Source organism: Lissotriton helveticus, chromosome 8 (genome assembly GCF_964261635.1).
Source record: "Lissotriton helveticus chromosome 8, aLisHel1.1, whole genome shotgun sequence".
NCBI lineage: Eukaryota > Metazoa > Chordata > Amphibia > Caudata > Salamandridae > Lissotriton > Lissotriton helveticus.
The window spans coordinates 448280374-448296327 of NC_136069.1; the positions used below are offsets into that span (position 1 = coordinate 448280374).

Genomic DNA, 15954 nt, shown 5'->3' on the forward strand with positions numbered 1-15954 from the left:
CTGCAGGTCCTGCTACACGGAAGATGACCTACTTGGGCTTCGTACCGTACAAGCTCACTCATTGCCCTTACAAAGCATGGGGATGGTTACCCAAGCAGAAGTACCAGAGGCCTATCTAGACTTGGCGGAAGAAGTGTTTGACAAGAAAGGAGCCAACACCTTACCGCCACATCGTTCCTTTGATTGCAGGATAGACCTGATACCTGGCTCCACGTTACCATGCAGCAGAATCTATTCCCTCATGGAGAAGGAGAATGTCCACCTGCGCTCTTATCTGGATGAGTATCTGAACAACGGGTTCATCCGCCACTCCAGATCTCCGGTGTCCTCTCCCCTTTTCTTCGTGTCGAAGAAGGAGGGCGATCTGAGGACCTGTATCGATTTTAGAGCAATAAACGCCATCACGGTGAAGAACCGATACCCCTTGCCGCTAATCTCCAACCTCTTGGATCAGGTAAAAAACGCCTCCATCTACACAAAACTGGACCTACGGGGTGCCTACCACCTGGTCAGAGTCCGAAAGGGTGACGAGTGAAAGACCGCCTTCCGGACTAAATTTAGTCTGTTTGAATATCAGGTCATGCCTTTCGGACTCTGCAACGCCCCCGCAGCGTTCCAGTATTTCATCCATGAGGTGTTGAGGGAATTCATCGATATCTTCTGTATTATCTACATAGACGATATACTGATATACTCACAGACCGTCGCGGAACACGTTCATCATGTGCGTTCTGTCCTCCAGCAGTTGGGCAAGCATCGTTTGTACATAAAATTGGAGAAGAGCGTTTTTCACGTTCAAGCTGTTGAGTTCCTGGGGCATATCATCACTCCAGCTGGCATCCAGATGGACAACAAAAAAGTAGAGGCCATCCTGAAATGGCCCACTCCTGAGACCGTAAAAGGGGTCCAAAGGTTCCTGGGGTTTTCTAACTACTACCGCCGGTTCATCACGGGCTTTTCCGGAATGGTGGCTCCTATCACACGCTTGCTACGCAAAGGGCTTTGCTTTTGTGGGGACCAGAAAGCAGACAACGCATTTCAGGAACTGAAAAGGCGGTTCACCACAGCCCCTGTTCTTGTGCACCCAGACACCGAGCTGCCTTTCATAGTGGAGGCGGACGCCTCACAGGACACTATAGGGGGTGTGTTGTCACAAAGAGACGCCAGCACAGGACAGCTACACCCTGTGGCTTTCTATTCCAAGAAGCTCCAACCCGCTGAACGTATCTATACTGTGTCCGACCGGGAGCTACTGGCGATCAAGACGGCGTTCGAGGAATGGCGCCACTACCTGAAGGACGCAAAACACACCGTAACCATCTACACAGACCACAGGAACCTTCAGTTCCTGCGTTCAGCATGTGCCCTCACAGCCCGACAGCTTCGTTGGACCTTGTTCTTTAACGAATACGACTTCAACATAACGTTCTGACCCGGAAAAGAGAACGCCAAAGCGGACGCCCTTTCCCGACTAGAGGAAGCAGATGACGCTACTGATACTACCGAGTCTGTTCCCATCATACCAGAACAACATTTCCAGGGCATCATAACGTCTTCGGAGTTCATGACTCAGTTACAAAAGGATGTGGACTTAACCGATCCGGCTGTCCTAGCAGAAGGACACAAGGGCATGACAAGGGTGAACGGGTTCCTGTTCAAAGTAGACAAGCTGTACCTGCCTAGGACGGCTCGTCAGCAACAAGCAATACGCATGTGTCACGATCACGTCCTCTCGAGCCATCCAGGGTACCACAAGACGCTCGACCTGCTACAGAGACAATTCTGGTGGCCAACCATGGAGGCCGACACGAGAAACCACGTTTCCAGTTGTGCCCTTTGTCTGCAAGGTAAGAACAGTTCAAAACCCCCTACAGGTCTTCTGCGTCCCATTCCGGTACCACCATATCCGTGGCACACCATTTCCATGGATTTTGTGGTGGAGCTCCCACCTACCAAAACCGGCCACACCACGATACTTACCGTGGTTGATCATCTATCCAAGATGGCTCATTTTGTGCCTTTGTCAAAGATACCTACAGCAGCCGAGATGGCTTTGGTCTTTGTGCACAATGTGGTTCGCCTCCACGGCATAGCATCTGTGGTGATAACATATCGGGGTTCGCAATTCATTTCCCGCTTCTGGAAAGAAGTATGCAGGATATTGGAAATGGACGTATGCCTTTCTTCCGTGTACCATCCCCAGACGGACGGGCAGGCTGAAAGAACGAACCATACCATGGAGCAATACCTCCGCTGCTTGGTGCTTGTGGTTGAAAAGGAATGGTCTGACATACTATGGATGGCGGAATACGCATACAACAACAGCAAGCATTCGGCCATCGGCATGTCTCCTTTCTTCTGCATCCAAGGACGACACCCCCGCACCACTGCTTGGGAGAGACCCCTGGACAGCCTCTGGCAACAAGCCCGGTTCGAGCTGGCCAAGGCAAAGGACTCTTACAAGGCACACGCCAACGCTCATAGGCAGAAAGAGCCCGAGTACCGCAAGGGTGACAGTGTGTGGCTCTCTATTCAGCACCTCAACGTGCATGGTCCCAAGAAACTGTTGCCTCGTTTTGTGGGTCCTTATGTCATCGAAAAAGTGGTCAACCCCGTGGCTATGAAGCTCTCACTTCCTCCACACATGAAGATACACCCTGTTTTCCATGTCTCCCTTCTGCATGCGGTCCGTCCCGGCAGCACGATACCCTCTCCTCCTTCCCCGGTGGTGGTGGAGGACCATGTTGAGCACGAGGTCAGGGCCATCTTGGGTTCTCGTCGTACCAGGGGGAAGCTCTACTACCTGGTGGACTGGAAGGGGTACAGTCCCGATGAACGGTCCTGGGAACCCTTGTCCCATGTACACCATGCTTCCGTTCTGGTCCATGCCTTCCATTTGAGCCACCCGCTTAGCCCTCGCCCTGCCTCCCCTTTCTAATTCCGGGGGTGATGGGAGTTCTGTCTTGGGGGGGGGGGCACTGTCATGTTTTGAGGCGTCATGCCGTTTCCCGAGGGGCCGCTAGACACATACGGCGATCGGAATACTCACTTCCGGGTGGAAGTCGAGTCCCGGTCTAGTCTTCCTCGACCTGCCTCCACCGAAGCACTTCCGGGGGAAAAGCTTAAACGCTGTGTTTCCCGCCGGCTCTGTGCTTCAGATTCGTCCTGCTACCCGGATTCGCCTGGTACCTTCGGAGCCAAACACCAGGGATTCCACGGACACCTTGTTCTCCGGTTTCCTTGCTGTGCCTTACAAACGCTTGCTGCCGCAGGACTTGGGCTACGGATCTGCGCTGCAGTCAGGTCTGTGTTCACGCTGGAGAATTGTTCTTGTTTATTCATTAGCTGCGCAGGTGCGCTTTTCTTTGTGGTTAAACAGTGACAGCGCAGGAGCCCAGTACCTTGGTTTCTTTCCACAGCGCAAGAGCGCTATTCATTAGTTGCACATTGCCGTGCAGGAGCCCAGTGCCTTGGTTTCTTTCCACAGCGCATGAGCGCTCTTCATTTGTTGCACATTGCCGTGCAGGAGCCCAGTACTTTGGTTTCTTTCTACAGCGCAGGAGCGCTTGCCTTGGTTTTTCCTTTATTCATTGGTGCATTCATAACTTCCTTGGTTCATAGGTCTACACGAGCCCTGGTGAGTCCATGGTTAAAGGAATCCTTTCTGTATGTGTCTAGAGGTCTGCCATTAAGGGGTGGTGTGGTCTTTTCCTATTTAAGCCTTCTTGTCTCCCCAGTTGGCACCAAAAGACCCTACCCAGCTCCACAACCACCAAGGCCTCTTCATTTTGTTTCTGGCTCCCTTCCCTGGTTCCATCTCATCCCTGCTGGGTACCACATCTCCGCGCGGGTCAGGTGGGTACAGGGGCGGTGGCTCTTGTCGTCTCTGCAGAATCGCTTCACAAGCAAAGGTAGGTCTGTGGGGCATCCGACACTGTATACATATATTCATTTTTTACTAACACAAGAGTGGTACCAGGGAATGATTCATCTTTGGTCCTAAAGAATAGCCTTGGGGTAGGGATATAAACATGTTGACCTGTGGAACCTAGGTACATTGTTAGCTTCAAGTTCCCATTTCCCATTATTTTAGCTATATCAGACAGGGGTAGCAATAATGATTTTTCCTACTGTCTAGATATTTTTAACCTTTTTTTCCCCCCACTCAGACCTTCACACTTCAGTCACACAAAGTGCTAACTGAAAGTGCTCCTACGTCTCCTTAGGTCGCACCACCCCCCCTCCCGTATTGCAGCGGGACGGGAAGAATCTGATGATGGCTGAGGATTATTTAAGGAAAACACAGTGCTTTTCCTTATATATTTAACAAGCATTGGCATAGCCAATAGGTCTCGCCTTTTGGACCTTATAAGTGTTTAGCCATGCAACAGTTGATTTTGTTGTATCAAGGATATTGAGATGGATAACTAAACACTTATAAGGTCCCAAAGGCGAGACCTATTATCTATGCATGTGTCCCTGCAGTAGCTGTGAGTACTCCGCTGCTGTGTGTAGCTGTGAGTACACCGCCACTGCTGAGTGTCCCTGCAATAGCTGTGAGTACACCACTGCTGCTGTGTGTTCCTGCAGTAGCTATGAGTACTCCACTGCTGCTGTGTGTCCCTGCAGTAGCTGAGTACTCCACTGCTGCTGTGTGTCCCTGCAGTAGCTGTGAGTACTCCGCTGCTGTGTGTAGCTGTGAGTACACCGCCGCTGCTGAGTGTCCCTGCAATAGCTGTGAGTACGTCACTGCTGCTGTGTGTCCCTGCAGTAGCTGTGAGTACTCCACTGCTGCTGTGTATCCGTGCAGTAGCTGTGAGTACTCCACTGCTGCTGTGTGTCCCTGCAGTAGCTGTGAGTACTCCACTGCTGCTGTGTGCCCCTGCAGTAACTTTATGCACCGCTGCGGCTGTGTGCATCACTTCCGCTGTGTGTTTCCGCAGAAGCTGTGAGTCCACTGCTGATTCCGTTTCTTAGCAGTATCTGTGAGTGCACTGCTGCTACTGTGTGCCACTGCAGTTTGCGTGTACAGAACTACTGACTGCCGTGTGTGTAATGAGCTGCTAGATGGGGGTGACCTTGGGCCCAGCTACCACTAGGATGGGCAGCGCAGGGGCAGATCACTCGGAGCCTCCAGGAGCAATGACTCAGCCCACGCTTAGATGTCAGCCGGAAGTGACGCCACGAGCGGCCGTCCTTCCCTTTATTGATCCCCGCAGGCCACGCCTGGCCTGCGGATGTGGGAATGCATATGTGCGTAGAAACACTGAACTGCTAACACTACATCTCTATCCAACTCAGTTCTTTTGAATGTCTTTTCAGTCCAAACCTCCTGGACGCCTGCCGGTGCGGGGATCTCACGACAGACAAAGTCTCTTAGCCTCTGGCTCGGACGAGGGTTTGGCCGCAGATGGTATCACTGTGAGCCAGTGCACCCTTCTTGGGTGGCAAAACCCGGGCTCCCCGGGTCAGTCTCTCCAGATGGAGACGGAGAGGGGTCCGGGGTTTTTCTGGATGGGCTAAGGGCTGGAGCTCCGGTATCTTCTCCCGCGGCGTCTTCGTGTGGCGTCATCGGGGGCAGGACGATGGTCTCTGAGCGGTGGTCTGGCGAGACTTCCTTAAACCATGACGCGTTCCGGGCCACTTCCTCCTCTCCCCGGCGAGCAGTGATCATGGAGCCACGTGTTGCGGTGACGGTCCAGGTGCCTGGTTCGTACCTGGTCAAGAATTTTCCCCCTTGGCAGCGGTTCCGGAGGATGGCGGTCGCTCCGGGTCGGAGCCTCCGAGGGGTTGCTCACCGGCGTCTGCTGGCTTCTTCATTCTGCCGCCTTCGCCTTTCTGGCGTGCCCTCTGCATCCGGGGGAAGGGGCGACCATCCCGGCATGGCTGGGAGGAGGTCTCGCCTTGGTCCTTGCAGCATCAGGGACCAGGGGCTCCGTTGGGTGGTGCAATGCGGGGTGCTCCTGTACTCCCTCAGGAACTCGCACAGTCGGTGTTCAGGGTCCGCTTGTTCCACGGTGGAGATTCGGAACATTTTATTTAGAGTCCGCATGAATCTCTCCACATCCCCGTTGGCCTGAGGCCATTGGGGGATGATGCGTCGATGGGTGATTCCTCATTGCTGGAGGAACATCGCGAATTCAGCCCCTTGGAACGGGGGTCCGTTGTCGCTGCGGACCTCCTGCGGGAACCCAAACATTGCGAATGTCTTTTCCAGTATGGGACTCACATGGCTGAAGGCTGTTGACTCAGCGCATTCTATAAAGGGAACTAGAATTACAGGAAATTAATAAGTTTACTGTCATATCTGAAATCATGAATTATGTTATTTTTATCGTTTTTTTACAGCATTTCCTTCAGCAGTTTGGTATAATGATGTAAATATTATCATATAACTGAGTATGAGTAATGAATTCATGTTTACATAATGATTTTGTGTGACACAGAGGAGTTATAGTTATATCCTTTGCTTTACAGACTTCCCTGATGAAGGCTTAGAGCCGAAATGCATTGGAAGTTTTGTGGTGATCAATTTATCAAGGAGAAATTTATTTCTACGAGTGTATGAACAAGCTTTTATCCATATGGAAGTATGAATAAAATACTTTAGATATAGAAAACAAACGGTTTCAACGAACTATTTCATTTTCAAATGTCGACTGGAGTCTCCAGTTCATAAATCAGTGCCCTAAGAGACACCCACACAGTCTGTGTCGGTGCTATCTTCTTTGAAGGCTGTTGACGCCACGGGTTCCACTATGGGGTACTTCGAGTTGGCGTCGACGATGACCAGCGTATGCCGACCTCCCGGGAAGCTGCCGAAGTCCATGCTGATCTTCGACCACGGGACGGTGCAGGCCTCTTCAGTGATGACGGGCAGTGGCCTCTCCGGACCCCCGGTCATCTGGCATGGCAGGCATTGCCTGACCCACTCTTCCACCATTGCCTCCAACTCTGGGAACCATACCTTCTCTCCCATGCGTGACTTCATCTTAACGACGCGTTGGTGCCCTCCGAGGGCTAGTTGGACTGCTCGTTGCTTGAGGCTTTGCGGGATCACCAGCCGGTGCCCTCTCATGAGGATGCCTTCCTCAGTGGCACTCAAATCATGGCGGACTCTCCACATCTTGGTAAGTGATTCTTTCTCTTCGGGCGTCCATCCATTGGCTTGCCGGAGGTAGTCGGTCCAGGAGCCTCCCTGTACCGCTTGGGTGGTCTTGCGGTACACTGCATTGGTGGCGGCTGCTTCCTTCACTTCTTCCAGGGACATGTGTTGGAGGCACGATGTGAGGGCCACCCAGTGTGCAAACTCCTCGCAGTCATCATCTCCCTCGGGTTGATTTGCTGGCGTGGTGTGTCTGGACAGGAAGTCAGATGGGTTCTTGGATCCAGGACGGTATGTGACCTCCATCTCGTATGGTTGCAGCTGGACAGCCCACCGCTCGATCCTTGGCGGGGGATGGGGCGCCGTCCCCTTGAAGAGAGGCACTAGAGGCTGGTGGTCAGTCACCATGGTGAAGGGTTGACCTCGTAGATAAAGGTGAAAGTGTTTGCAGGCCCATTTTATGGCGAGCGCCTCTCGTTCTATCTGGGCGTACCTGGCTTCGGTCGGGGTGAGGGCCTTGCTGGCGAAGGCTAGGGCGGCCCACTGGCCGGGCGTCTGCTCTTGGGTGAGCACTGCTCCAAGCCCTACCGGGCTCGCATCTACCAGCACTTCCGTTGGCTTGGTTGGATCAAAGTACGCAAGGGTGGGCTTTTCGAGGAGGGCGTCTTTTATGCCTTGGAACGCTTTTTCTTCGGCTGGGCCCCATTGCCAGACGGCGTCTGTTTTGGTGAGGGCTCGGAGCGGTTCGCTTCTGGTCGCGAGACCGGGTATGAACCGCCCACAGTAGGTGGCCATGCCCAGGAAGCTCCTCACTTCCGTCGGCGTGGTCGGAGCCGGGGCGGTCTTGATGGCGTGGGATTTCCTTGGGTCTACTTGGATGCCTTCCTGGTTGAACACGTACCCGAAGAATTCCAATGAGGGCTGGAAGAATTGGCATTTTTCCCGGTGGAGGGTCGCTCCGTAGGCACTCAGACGCTTCAGGGTCTCGCGGAGATGTTTGTGGTGATCCGCGGCGGTGGCAGAGTGGATGAGTATATCATCGCTCACATTGAGCACTCCTGGTAGCCCTGACAGAAGCTCCCTGATGGTATTTTGGAACACTTCTGCTGCGGAGGAGATGCCGAAGTTCAACCTCTTATACCTCCGGAGGCCCAGGTGAGTGCTGAACGTCGTGATGAAACGGCTCTCCTCCGCAAGGGGTAGTTGATGGTATCCCGCGTTTAGGTCGATTTTGGAGAACCATTTGGACCCGTTGACGTCGGCAATGTCATCGTCCATCGTGGGCGTGATATGGCGTTCTCTTTTTATTGCCCGGTTGGGCAGTCACATGTCTATGCAGAGGCGGATGGCCCCTGGTTGTTTGGGCTTCTCCGCGATAACCATCGGTGACACCCACGGGGTAGGTCCGGACACCTTTTCGATGACCCCTTGCTTCTATAGCTTCTCTAGTTCCTGCTCGACCAGCGGCCGGAGGTGGAATGGGATCCGCCGATGTCGTAGGGCAACGGGGGTAACCGTTCTGTCTATGTGCAGCTTGATAGGTTCGCAATTGATGCAGCCTAGCCCTTGGAACAGTCCTGGAAACTGTGCGAGTAGCTCTTCGACCTGGTGCGTTCTGATTCTTCTGGCGAATGCAATTAGTTTCAGGTCCTCAGCCGTGTGGCTACTCAGGAGCGTGTCGGCTTCCCTGGAGATGATGTGGATGGTAGCCGTTACTTCCTGGTTGTCCGCCTTGATGGGCACCACCATTTTCCCTTTCAATGGTAGCGGCGTGTCGGACCCGTAGGCGAATATTCTGGTCTTAGACGGTACCACTGGTGGGCGAGGGCGTAGCTTTCGGTACTGCTGGAGGCCCATGACGTTGACCGTGGCCCCCGTGTCGATGGTGGCCTGAACATCCGTTCCTGCTACCTGAACGACGCAAGTTGGTTGAGGCCTTTGTCGCTGTTTGAGTTCTTTGCAAACAATACTACGTAGGCCTCGGCGTCGTCGTAGTCGTCATCTGAGGAGTCCTCGACAGTTGGCAGGTACCTTACTGGTTTCTTCGGCGCCTCGTCTGGTGTCTCTATATCTGTAATCGCTAGCTGTCGGACTGCTCTGGCTGGTGGCTTCTCCCCTCGGAAGTTTCAGGTGCTGGTGCGCCGTCTGCATACTGCCGCAAAATGGTTCGGGATTCCACAGTTCGTGCAGGTCGTGCCTTGAGCGGGGCAATCCTTCGCGGCGTGAGGTTCGTGGCCGCAGTACCCACATTTGGTCCTGGACACTTCTGTTCTGGGCTGTCAGAACTGGTCATTCCTCTGTTTCGGCCTCACTGCGTCGGCCTTTTCTGTTTTGACGGTGTCTGTTTTTCCTTGTGGCTTGGTCAGCGCCTGGTCCATGGCTGTGGCTCGGGCATCCGACAGGTCGTGCGACCTTGCAAGTATTAGGATGTCTTCTAGGGTGATGCCGGGTTTCCGGAGTATGAGTCCGCGTAACGTCTTGTCGCGGCACCCTTGTATGAGCTGCCTCCGGATGGCCTGTTGTTGGTGCATGTGCTGGTGAGCTCTCGGACGCGGGCGCAGAACGTGTCCATGGTCACGCCTTCTCTCTGGCGTGCTTGGCCTAGCTTGAACACCTCGAAATCTGGGTTCAACTGTGGGCCGAAGCGGTTGTTGAGCGCATTGACAGCGCCAACGTAGTCATCGTCTGTCCCGGTGTTGGGGAGGTGTTTAAATAGTTTAAATATTTTGTCTCCGGCATAGTGGAGGAAGAGGGACCTTTTGACGGTCGTGTCCGCTTATCGAGTCGCTCTGAAACAGTTATCTAGCCGTTCTATCCATATCTTCCACCTGGGGGCCGCCGTCGCGGGGTTTTCTAACTCGCTGAAAGGTGGTAGGAGTCCAGACGCGGCATGTTGGAAGGGAATGCGAACAGTCGTGGCTTCCTCGTCGTCTGCCATATCTGCTGGCTGACTCACTAGGCCGGCCATGTGGTGCGGGACGCGGTGTCGGCGTGCGCGCCTGTTGGGGGTTTAGCTGAGCGCTTCTTGTGCCCCCACTCCTTACTGTCTGGTTCTCGACTTCGTGGCTCGTTCCCTCCTTTTCTCCGTCCTCTTCACCCTCTCCGCCGGTGAGCTATGCCTCTGCGGCAGGTCTTGCGCCGTCAATTAGTCACCGGGCCAGCCCCGTGGCAGCGGGCAATAATTGGCTGCGGAACAGGGCAGATGGGCACCCCTGGCAGCTCTGCTAGACGTCTTCAGGCCTTCGGGAACGCTTCAGGAGCTCCGGGGCACAAATTTCAGATCCCACGCGAGATGCGTGAGATTCGGCACCCTCTTCTTTTTTCCCGTGCACGCGAGATGTGTGGGGAACGGCACTGCGTCGCACCTCATCCGGATCGCGGGCTCGGGGAGGCGGCAGACTGCACCGGGGGAGCAGCGGAGATGGAGCCAGGCACCGCAGGGCAGATAAGGTGAGCTTCACAAACAGCCCCAGGCAGGGGCAGCCAGCTACACGGCAGGGAGCACCGGCAGCACACTCGGGCGGGGCAGAGCCGCGCCAAGGAGCGGAGTGCTCCAGTGGCCACAGCAAGTCACGGGCGAGGGTTGGGCCCCCTCCGCTCGTCGCCAGTGTAGTGGGCTGCTAGATGGGGGTGACCTTGGGCCCAGCTACCACTAGGATGGGCAGCGCAGGGGCAGATCACTCGGAGCCTCCAGGAGCAATGACTCAGCCCATGCTTAGATGTCAGCCGGAAGTGACGCCACGAGCGGCCGCCCTTCCCTTTATTGATCCCCGCAGGCCACGCCTGGCCTGCGGATGTGGGAATGCATGTGTGCGTAGAAACACTGAACTGCTAACACTACAGTGTGGTCCTTCTCGGTCAGCTTTCCGTATCTCTTGGACTTTTTATACCTCCTTTGACCCGCTGCTTGGTTGGATTTTTCTGACCAATCTATTCCCGTCAAACATATTGATCTGCATCACATGTGAGCTTTCCCCAGGCTCTCTAGGCCTCGTGAATGCCGGTAAGGGTGAGTTACCAGTCTGCCTGATGCGTCTCTGTCTGCTGGAGAAACAGCTGCTACTGTCAAGCACTATCCAGCCTGCAGGGGGCACTGGCGCGTCAAAAGTCCTCCTGACTGCTCCCCCGGGAACGGAAAAGTTCTACAAATCGATCCCCAATCCCTATATGGAATTATCTCTGCAGGACCGTGGATAGGCCAGGGAGAATAGTTTCGCCACTCGCGTAATTTGTAAATTACGCAAATTGGCAGCATTTATGACACGCCTTTTTGCTATCCAGCTCTGGTTGAAGCAGACACATATATTTTGGGAATGGGAGACAGGCCTCAGCATAAAACGGGTCGCTGGGGACTTTTTCTTCCAAACTTGTCCCTTGCCAGTAAGTGTCTCGAGGGACTTTGAATGTGAGGTAAGCGTTTGCGTTCAACTCTCCCTCCAGATGCCCCTGAGGGTATTTCTCGTAATTTTGCATAATGTCTTGAAATTCATTTTACGTAATTCTGCATGGAAAAGTACACAGTTTTGCACCAGTTTATTCGAGGGGCGGTCACTGTTTCCTGGCCATTCTCCGGTGCTATTTCTGACACTGTTTACTGGTGTCACATGCACAAATGCGGGTATCTTTAACTAGATCACGACGTAACTCTTTGAAAAAATATACTTTTATTAGCGGGTACAGGCTAGCGTAAAATAAACCAGAAACTGCTTGCACCGTCTAGGGCCGAGATAAAACCCCAAAAGTTGTTAGAGTTCTGCAGCTTTACCTCCACACATGAGATTTAAATGTTGCGATGGAATATAGAGGAAAGGACTCTGAACCATACATACTCTGATCTTGGGCACCAAACAAACGGACCTACTCAATGGCCTTAAAGTTTCAGCAAACCCTAACGGGAGGGAGGTGTGGGGAGATTTTCTGCAAACCTATTTATAGTTTGTGTCTACCTGGTGCACATGTAAAGCGCTCTGATACCTTCGGGACGAGTTCAAGCTACATAAAAGTGCAACAAAACAAACAAAAACAATCAGACTAAAACTACAAGACAACTTAATGTGCAAGCAAGCTAATGGTAATTTGAACCAAAGTTTGTGCTTGGAATTACCGTTTTGCACAAACATCGCGCAAAAAAACACCGGCGCGATTGCGGCTTGGGACATGGGAGGGGAGCCACACTGAAAAGTGAAACCAGCCACGGCATCGCTCTGGTTGATGCCTGGGATGTGCGAGGGGTGTTCTGTGCAGGGAGGCATTACCACGCTCTAGTAAATAAAACAAGCAGCCCATTTGCTTTCAATAATCACGCCCGCGTCAGGGCACGAGAATTGAAAACAGATGTGGCCCGTGAGTGTAACCCCAAGCCTTAGGCCGTGGGCGGTTACATTGACTGGGAAAGGTGGGACATGCACCCGCCTTTACCCACTTGCGTGCTGTCTTTTAAGGAAGACACACGCAAAGGCCAATGGAAAGTCAGACTTCGAGCACGAGCATGCTCTCTCGTCCGCGAAGGGCTGGTGAGCTCCAAGAGGTTGTTTTCCTATCGCAGTGCCTGCGCGCTGCTATAGGCTAGACCTAAAAACATAATTACTATCTAGTTGAGGGAGGAGAAAGACTTTTTGGGCAAAACAGAGGGACTCTGTTATAGGTTTACTTGTGGAGGGCGGGTCCTCCCATTTCTCATTTTCCTCTACCTCCCCTTTTTTCAAAGTGTAAACGACAGCGGACAGCTGTGGGAGTTTATAAAGAGTATTATAGATTTCTTTAAGAGACACATACAAGACAAACGGAACCTACCTTTGATACCACATACACCACACAACGATAATATAGCAGAATTTACGGGACTCACTTTCTCATCCGAGGAGGTGGAGCACATTCTATCCACCATTTCCTCATTTGAGGATTTGGAGAATTTGGAACCTATGAGTGAGAACAAGGATTGGAATGAACTAAGTGCATTAAAAAGAGAACAGATTAAAAGAATGATACACAGCATTATGATGACAGATTATCTAAGAGCTAACGTAGGCCCTCAAGGTTTATTAGTAAGGAATGATCTGATAGAGACATCTGGCCGCAGATTCCTTAACTTAGAATATCCCCAGGCGTCAGGCTGGATCGGGGAAACTTTCCGCAGCAGCACCTCTGCGCGCCGGGGGAAACATCATTTAGAACGCGGTGTTTACACCGCAGTGCCTTTAGAACGCTGCCATTACAACGCAAGTCATTACTACGACTTGCGCTGGATGGCGCTGTTGGGCAAGGAATTTTGAGATTTTATATTCCAACACCTTCCCTACTGTTACGTGGACTGGTGTTGGAATATAAAATTATAAGATTCCAAAATCCGCGCCCTCCAACGCAAGTCGTTGTAACGACTTGCGTTGTAATGCCCGCGTTGTCAAGTACCGCGATCTTTTAGATCGCGTTGTACTGACATACATCCGCGCACCGGGGGTGGTGCCGCGCAGCTCAGCCCTGACGTCGTTCAAGGATGTGACGTCTGCAGAGCCATATATGCCCCTCCCGGCACGCTGAGGTCAGTTTTCTTCTTTGCCGCGTCCCAACGCGGATCCTCCAGCGGTTCTTTGCCTGTTTTTTGTGTCTTCTCTACGCCTTCGGCGTCCCGGAAAAGTGTGCAATGCCTTTGGGCTTTAAGGCGTGTGAGACCTGTGCACGTCAGATGTCTGTAACGGACCCGCATGCCATCTGTATGTGGTGCCTGGGAGTACATCACAACTCCAAAGAGTGCGACGCCTGTCAGCGAATTAAACCTAAGTCCTTATGGGAGCGCTGTATAAAATTGCTGGCAGCACGGCTGTCCGGTCCTGCGCCTTTGTGTCGCCGCTCTCCCTCTCGGGATCGAGCCCATTTCCGAGGTTGTTCCCGTGGATGTCGTTCGGAGGCGGGTAAGCACAAGCGTAAGTCCAGGAGGTCTTCCTCCCATATGCGTGACCCTGGTGCCCGCTCTTCTCGCTCCTTGCCGGGGATGGGCATACAGCAGTCGCATCCTCCGTACCCTCCCTTTCCGGGTGCCGGAGCGACATGGGCCCAAATGGAGGCTTACTCTAGAGCACTCCACTCTTACTTTGGGTCACCCCCTCTCCCTGGTGCGCACTCATGTTGGGTCCTTGCCGGCAGATTCATCCTCGACGCTGGCTGTGTGCATCAACTCCGGTTCCATAGCCGATGTGACGCTAACGGGACACAGCCCAGAGGGCCTCCCAGTCACCTATATAGCCTGCCCCTTCAGTCTCCGCATAGCCCTGAGCGGCTTCCTGCGCTGACGTTGGAGGTGGCGCCGGGCTCGACGCCCTGTGCCCCACATGTTGCAGTGGGGTCGATGTCGAACGGCGCTCAGGCCGAGTCCCCTTTGGAGGTCTTCAACGTCCAGACGGCTCTGACTCAACGTTGGTTGACGCCGGTGCCGACGTCCACGCCTCCTCTATTACATGAGGTAGGTGTCCCAGCTGACTACTCGGAAGTCGATGCGACTCCCATACGGCATTGGTCGACGCCGGTGACGGCGCCTACACCTCCTCTTATGCAGGAGGATGAAGCTCCTCTGGATTCCCCAGATCTGAGGTCGTATCGGTCCATGGTGCAGGTACCTTGTGTGGCGTGGCCTCCGGATCAGCCTCAGCTTTCTCCACTTTTGCTATCTAATGGACGGGTTAGTCTCCAGCCGATGGTTTGCTATTACCTCTCCAGATGGCAACTGAGGCTAGTGCTGCCTATGCACGGGCGGTTTTACAGGGCGGTGACTATTCTTAGATTTCAGCCCCCTGTGGTTTCCCTGGCTACTGATCCCTGGTTAGATGTTCTCCACATGGAGCCGGTTGAGGTTGTTTGAAATCCTTCTGGGCACATGGGTGAGGCCTTCCTCTGGTGACCCTGTTGATCGGGCCATGGCTCATCGACACCGTCCTGCCCCAGATGATCACCTCTCCCTATCCCTTCTCCCTTGAGCTCAGGGCCTAGTTTTTCAGGCGGCTTTTGACTTACAGTCTTCCTCCGCCTTCCCATTGTTACCTCCCACCAGGGAGTCTAGGTGGTTGGACGCCTGTGGTCGCCCGCTTTTCGCCTCTGCCAGTGCTGGCATCCGCGCATTGAATACGGCTTGCGTGTTCGCATGCGCATCCTCTACCCTTTGGGACTTGGTCGAGGCCCTTCTCCCTTCAATTCCAGAAGGTTCACGGGTAGAATTGATCCGCCTTCTGCATGATGGAAGGGGTATGACGCAATTTTCCCTCTGCTCTTTTCTTGACGCCACTGACTCGGTGGGACGAGCTCTTGCTCGATCCGTGGCTTTGCGCCACCATGCTTGGCTGCGCGACAGTCGTTTCCCGTACAATGTTCGGGATGCTCTTAGAGATGTGCCTTTCAATGGCATGGACCTTTTTGATTACCTCGCCGATTCAGCGGTCTTCCGCCTCATGTCTGGACTACAGTGACTCTTGCAGGACATCTTTTTGCCTTCTGAGTGCTCTTTTATTCTGCGGAGGCGATGTTGCCTTGTTGGTTTGATTTCAAACATGTCCCGGTTCTCTGCGTAATACCCGCATAGTGTAGGCGGTGGTTATGCCATCTCCATATTCTTTCCTTTCAGTCCTCTGAATGTGTGCCTTGCCAGAGAGGACTCCCCTCGCGGGGGTTGAGACTTACCCTATGTGGGGTATTTGTGGGCTATGGGGTACCTGCCTTAGCCTTGGTACGCTCCTATGGAATCTTCCGTAGGGACATCCTTCTAGGGGTCAGGCTGTTCTCTTTTTCTGCCATTGTAGTGTAGTTCCTATATTCCCAATAGGCTCTGCGCATTGGAATAATATATTCAGCAGTGTAGACGTAGG

The 15954-nt window shown here is 53.3% G+C and overlaps 1 long non-coding RNA gene across 1 annotated transcript in view; it reads left to right on the forward strand.

Annotated features, from left to right (window-relative positions):
- Window positions 1–3169: 3169 nt before the first annotated feature.
- Window positions 3170–15954, forward strand: part of LOC144772767 (uncharacterized) — a 60739-nt gene continuing 47954 nt past the window's right edge. The window contains exon 1 of the long non-coding RNA XR_013599838.1: window positions 3170–3303. This is a non-coding gene — a long non-coding RNA (uncharacterized LOC144772767). The remainder of the gene's footprint in view (window positions 3304–15954) is intronic.